We start from the raw sequence: 7,331 nt of genomic DNA, 5'->3' as shown, positions 1-7,331 counted from the left end.
TTTCTTTCTCTCTCTCTCTCTAAAATTTTGTTTTGTTTTGTTTTGTTTGGGTTGAATGTAGAGAGAGAAATAGGAGAGAGAGGTGTTTTGTTGTTTTCCAAAAATATCCAAAACAAAATCATAAGTGTTTTTGTTTTGAAAAGAAACTAGTTGTCTACAGCTGCCCCCAAATATTGTCTCTATTTGGTAATTAACTTCCAATCACCTTTTTTGTAATGACAATTATACCCTCCTAAATATTCGAAGGTCTAGTCAAAGGTTTATTTTGTAAGAAACAACATAATATGTCCCTCAATTGAAACATGTTTAAACACATGAATAAAGATCAGTTGATAAACACTTTTTATAATTTTCTCTGTTGGCATAATAGCTCGCAATTAGTTAGTTCGTATTTGATTAATTAAGACTCATTACAAGCTGATTGATTACAAGCTTCCACGTAGCTTTTGTGAAAGAAAGTTAATGAGCATGGTTTATGAGTGTAATATTACTGTAAACACATTCTTTTCTTACTAACTTGCAAAAATAATGTGATGTATCCTATCAGCCGTTTTTTTTCTCTTTTGATATTTAGATATTCAAATCAGTTTACGTGTACTTTAACAAGAACTGGTATCCAAATGTATATCCTATTAGCTTTCAACCACTGTGTTATGTGTGTTTGGTTTAAGCAGCCTTAAACAACAAGAATTGAAGTCAAATCTGAAGAAGATAACAAAGAAGTTAGATAGGCAATGTATGATATTTTGAGTAGAAAGTAAAAAGATTTGATCTTAAAGGAGAAGGAAGAAGGTGTCATAATGGTAAATCATGCATCCCTTCTTCCTCAACAATATCATCATTTAACATCATTAATCTCTCATTCACATCACTACCTTTTTCATCATGACGTTTTGTGTAACAAGGAATGTCTCTATACCCATTAACATTAACAACATTTCTCAGTGTTTTTTTTATCATAATAATAATAAATACTCGAATAAATTACAAGCTTCGTTTTGGACTGAACAACCAATTTAGCAGTTGGGGTTACTATTGTAAACTCGCTAGAAGGTTCAATTTCGATCCTTCCTTTTCCCACTATTTCGGATTGGATTATTATTAAAATTTGAAAAAGGGTGTTTTTAGTAAATATGCGTACAACGCGTTGGCTTTCTTACATGTGGTTGGCTATTATTGGTTATATGTTTCCACAGTCAACCATCTAGAAGCCAGCTAAAAAGTAAGTGTGTTGGTGATAAGTAATTATATAATAGAATACATATTACGTAATTAATTAATCGATTAACCATTGAAATATTTACTTTAATACTAGTTCATCAAAAAAAAAAAAAAAATTTCCATCATATTTTCACCCAATTTTGCCGCCGAATTAAAGTGGCAGGAATTTAATTATCATCATGATAAGGGACATTTCTGTCATGAAAGAAAAAGAAAAATTAGACAAAAAGGCTTGCAGTGTTTCCTTTCAGGTCCACATAAGGGGGAGGGTAAAATGGTGATATAGTGGTTTCGAAGATGCATTAAAAGCATCGCCACCTTTTAGCTGACCAGTCAAACTCGACGCTTTTGACTTTAATTTTTAACGTTTGTAATATTTAATATTTTAAATTTTAAATTTACTTTACATATACATTTATGCTTTAAAAACAAGTACAAAGACTAGATGTATAGAGACTAGACTACATTGATTGGAGATTTTATGTACTTCTCCTTTAAAATTAATTTTAACAATTTTTTCATATATATTTTATGCATCTTCTTTCACTTTAATTTTAAAAAGTTACTCTTTTCTAAAAATAACTTAAAACATAGTCTTATTTTAAAATTTTAATCCCCGCAAAACTAAATAATCAATTCATACCGATAAAAACTAATAAATCTCTAAGGTTTTATTATAATAACATTATAAGCTCATTATTTAGGACTACTTGAAATGAATTTTTTGAATGATTTTGATGTTAAGTATAGTATAATTTATAACATGAAATGAGATCCATTGTTTGGATATTAATATTTAAATTATTTTAATTATATGTTGTGAATGTGTATGATATTTATGAGACATATTGGTGATACGGATACCCCACTATCATTATCAAAACTAATTATAATACCGTTTAAATTCCAATTATAACACTTTTAAAATATAATAATTAAAACCATTTAGTAACATATAACAATGATTACTAAACATTTTAATATCAACAACCCAAAAATAACAAAACAAGTATATATCCAATATGACGTAAGAGAATATTATTGGAATTTAGGGTTATTATAAGTTGAAATATGAATTATAAAAATTATAAATCAAGGTGTGAAAGGAATGAATAAATAATATGTGAAATTATTAAATAACGTGGATGTCAAGTGAAGTGGTCAAATTTGGCATTCACGGGATTTGGATATTAAAACCACCAATAAAAATGGACACCTGGACGGTGCCGTATGGGGGAACATCGTGTTTGACTTGACTTTATAACTGTATATGAGATGAGACTGGTATTTTAATAATTTTATTTGTTTTCTGAGTGATATAAAAATAAATACGAAGAAATGCTCTTATATGTTTAAAAGGGATTTTGAAGTCATCATANGGCTTTCTTACATGTGGTTGGCTATTATTGGTTATATGTTTCCACAGTCAACCATCTAGAAGCCAGCTAAAAAGTAAGTGTGTTGGTGATAAGTAATTATATAATAGAATGCATATTATGTAATTAATTAATCGATTAACCATTGAAATATTTTCTTTAATACTAGTTCATCAAAAAAAAAAAAAAAATTTCCATCATATTTTCACCCAATTTTGCCGCCGAATTAAAGTGGCAGGAATTTAATTATCATCATGATAAGGGACATTTCTGTCATGAAAGAAAAAGAAAAATTAGACAAAAAGGCTTGCAGTGTTTCCTTTCAGGTCCACATAAGGGGGAGGGTAAAATGGTGATATAGTGGTTTCGAAGATGCATTAAAAGCATCGCCACCTTTTAGCTGACCAGTCAAACTCGACGCTTTTGACTTTAATTTTTAACGTTTGTAATATTTAATATTTTAAATTTTAAATTTACTTTACATATACATTTATGCTTTAAAAACAAGTACAAAGACTAGATGTATAGAGACTAGACTACATTGATTGGAGATTTTATGTACTTCTCCTTTAAAATTAATTTTAACAATTTTTTCATATATATTTTATGCATCTTCTTTCACTTTAATTTTAAAAAGTTACTCTTTTCTAAAAATAACTTAAAACATAGTCTTATTTTAAAATTTTAATCCCCGCAAAACTAAATAATCAATTCATACCGATAAAAACTAATAAATCTCTAAGGTTTTATTATAATAACATTATAAGCTCATTATTTAGGACGACTTGAAATGAATTTTTGGAATGATTTTGATGTTAAGTATAGGATAATTTATAACATGAAATGAGATCCATTGTTTGGATATTAAAATTTAAATTATTTGAATTATATGTTGTGAATGTGTATGATATTTATGAGACATATTGGTGATACGGATACCCCACTATCATTATCAAAACTAATTATAATACCATTTAAATTCCAATTATAACACTTTTAAAATATAATAATTAAAACCATTTAGTAACATATAACAATGATTACTAAACATTTTAATATCAACAACCCAAAAATTACAAAACAAGTATATATCCAATATGACGTAAGAGAATATTATTGGAATTTAGGGTTATTATAAGTTGAAATATGAATTATAAAAATTATAAATCAAGGTGTGAAAGGAATGAATAAATAATATGTGAAAATATTAAATAACGTGGATGTCAAGTGAAGTGGTCAAATTTGGCATTCACGGGATTTGGATATTAAACCCACCAATAAAATGGACACCTGGACGGTGCCGTATGGAGGAACGTCGTGTTTGACTTGACTCTATAACTGTATATGAGATGAGACTGGTATTTTAATAATTTTATTTGTTTTCTGAGTGATATAAAAATAAATACGAAGAAATGCTCTTATATGTTTAAAAGGGATTTTGAAGTCATCATAAGATTATATTCGTACGCGTCTGGCAAATAAATGTTGTTTGAAATAATTACTTTATAAAATAATAAAATATTTGGGATAAATAGTAATAGACACATCATATGGATGATGAAAATGCATAATAATTAATTAATTAATTAAGATTTGAATAACAACCTTGTCTTTTACGGATATAAATATATTATAATTCTTAATTCGAATATTAACTCCTTCTGGAAAGAACATATTTTATATATGAGGCTTTAACAATAGAGACAAAAAGGCTGGAATTAATGCCTTTGAATTCTGGTTGGGTTTCAAAGCAACAAGCGTGGATTCAATTACATAACCCAACAAAATACCACTCAATTAATTTAATTAATAAACAATAATTTTAAAGATAAATGCATATAATCTTCTAGATAATTAATTAATTTAGTTGAAGAAAGAATTAAAGTAGGACTTGAAAGGTTTCTTAAATTATACTCTAAAAACACTCATTACCTTATTCTATTATAACAATCTTTGCTTTGAGTAAGAGTTAAATGTTTATTTTCCGTTTTAAGAATCTACTCAACCCAAATATTTTAGATAACTCTATAACCAATTATTATCATTATTATTATTATTATTATTATTTTACTTAACTAGTTCTTCGAACCCTGAAACTATTGATCAGGTAAGAACTTCAGTGATTATCCCTATTAGTAACCGAAGAAGAACTCGTGTAAGACTTGAGGTGGCTACATGCCAAAATTATACAGTTCAAGGTGGTTTAAATGAGTTATTCAACTGCCTCTCTTGATTTTTTATGGGAGTTTAAAAGATATCTTGATTAATACGTTAAGAGTCTCTATCGAACTACTCGATCACCTAGGGTAGTTTATAACCAAATGTTTCTACAACTTCTGTATTATTTTAATTATTATATATTTAAATCATAACATAAGATTACAAATTAATGTCAAGAGTCAATTTCATGTTTTGATTTAAATATGTAATAATAATAATAATAAAGAGTTAAATGAATTGGGTCACATTAAGGTAGTTGGGAATTGAATTGGTTGCTAACGAACATTGATAAAATTAAAGCTCATTTTATGAACTAAAGAAATAATTTCTTCTAGTAGGCCACCAAGTCAAGAAATTGTATTAGTATATTGCTTAAAAGAAGTGGCGTTACATGAGGAGAGCCATCTCTTTCAATTTAAAAATAATCAAACCAAAAGTCAACAAATAATGTGAATATTACCTAACTTATTTAATTGCTTGGGGTCAATTTAAAAATGACACAAATTTCCGAGAAATAAGAAAAACAGATGGATTCTTGGAATCAATTCCTTGGTTTAGAGTATAAGAGACACCAAATTGAATTGACCAAAGTACATGTAAATCGCATTGAGGAGTGGACGGTTTCTTCGCCTTTTCTTGTAGACTTGGTTTTTAAAAAATTGGAGAATGACTTTAATGAAATAGGTGTGGTAGTCTAATGCCTTACTATCTTATTGAAGTTTCATCTTATTTACCTTATAATATCATTTTATCACAATTACGTATAGAGATAATGTTATACACCTATTCCACTTAATACTAGATTTTTTTGCTCAAATACGTACAACATTACAGGCTCTTATTGGCCTACATACCACATTTCAACTCATTGAGTGACCTAGATCGTGAAATGGCTTTGTAAAGTAGCACAACTTGTGGAGTGTGGATAGGCTCGTAGAAGGGGTTGACTTGTAGATTGGATCAGCTTGTGGAGCGAACCTTCTTAGAAAAGACTTTAACACAAGATCAACTGGATTTGGGTTGTGGCTGTTAACAGACATACAAAGTTTAATCCTTTACAAGTGCACGAGTCGCAATCGCAGCATAGTGCACAAATAAGGGTCAATCCCACAGAAACTGGAGGTGCTCTCGCGATCCTAGTAACTATGTCTTCATGAAAGTAATAAGAATTGAAATAAATAAAACATAAAAATGACATTAAAGTAAATCTAAATCTAACTATCTACAAAGAATCCTAGGGCTCTAACTCTATCATAATTATCAGGCTACGTGTTCATCATCAAACTATTGTTCTCTCCACTCCATTCTAGGGTTCGTACATCATCGGGTTCAACCTAGTACTTTCATCATTCAAACTAGCTAGTGGCATATAGCCTAGCCTAAATAACGAAGGAACCAATTTGCACAGACACAAATCATTCATTCACAGAGCTAATCAAGATAGACACGACTTCTCTCGTTTCTAAGGTATTACTATGACTATTCAAAATAACCTAGTGTTTCCATCAACTAAACTAGCTAGTGGCATATAGCCTAGTCTAGTAACGAAAACCCATTAAGCGCAAGACGATCTTAAAGACAGTAACCAATCTATACCAGGGCAAGGCTACAAATCAATCATTCCATACACAATCTTGTCTCATACAATCAATCAACTAACATCAAGGTTGATCAGGCCCTAATATCAACTAAAGATTGAATTAAATGCAATGAATGAATCTAGAACATAATAGAATGGATCAAACAAATAGATTAACAATAAAACACAAGCCTTCAATTAGATTACATCAAATCCCTAGAAAACAAAATACAACATAAAGGAAATGAAACAACAACACCTAGAACCATAATCGTGAAGAACAAAGGAGGAGGAGGAGAGGAAGAGAACCTCCTCTCCTCTCCAATCTCCACCTTTCCAATAAGCCCCAAATGTATTCTCTCCCTAAAATGTGTATATCAAACCTAAAACTCCCTAAAAATGGACTAAAGTTGCCTTTATTTAGTTTTTAGACAAAATGGCAAACTTGTAAATAATTGTCACCGAAATTAGGGTTGGAAATGTGACATTTTTACATTCTACGCGATTTGCGCCGTGACGCTGTTTATTTGAGCCGCGACTTAGTTTAATTGCACCCTAGCGTAGTTGAATTGAGCCGCAACTCGGTTTTGGTGATTTTTCCTTCAAAAAACCCTATCATGTCACGGCTTGGATTAATTGAGCTGTAGCGCAATTTGGATTTCTTCGGCTTTATGTCGTAGCGCAGAAAAGTGTGCTGCGGCTGAAAATCAGTTTCGTCGTCGTCACATAGCGGCTCAGAAAAGTGTGTTGCGGCTTAGATGTGGAATTTCACTATTTTTCTACTCGCCTTGATTTATTCGCACTCGACGGGTCTGAGATGTCCAAAATCAACACAAGCACAAATAATCTATCTTTTTGCACCCGAATACCTGAAAACATAACAAAACCCGTGATTCTAGGAGATAACAAAACAAGTAATAAAACTCATCCTAAAT

Source organism: Pistacia vera, unplaced genomic scaffold (assembly GCF_008641045.1).
Source record: "Pistacia vera cultivar Batoury unplaced genomic scaffold, PisVer_v2 Contig211, whole genome shotgun sequence".
Lineage (NCBI taxonomy): Eukaryota > Viridiplantae > Streptophyta > Magnoliopsida > Sapindales > Anacardiaceae > Pistacia > Pistacia vera.
The sequence above is the reverse complement of the archived record's forward strand: the minus strand, read 5'-3'. Positions refer to the sequence as shown.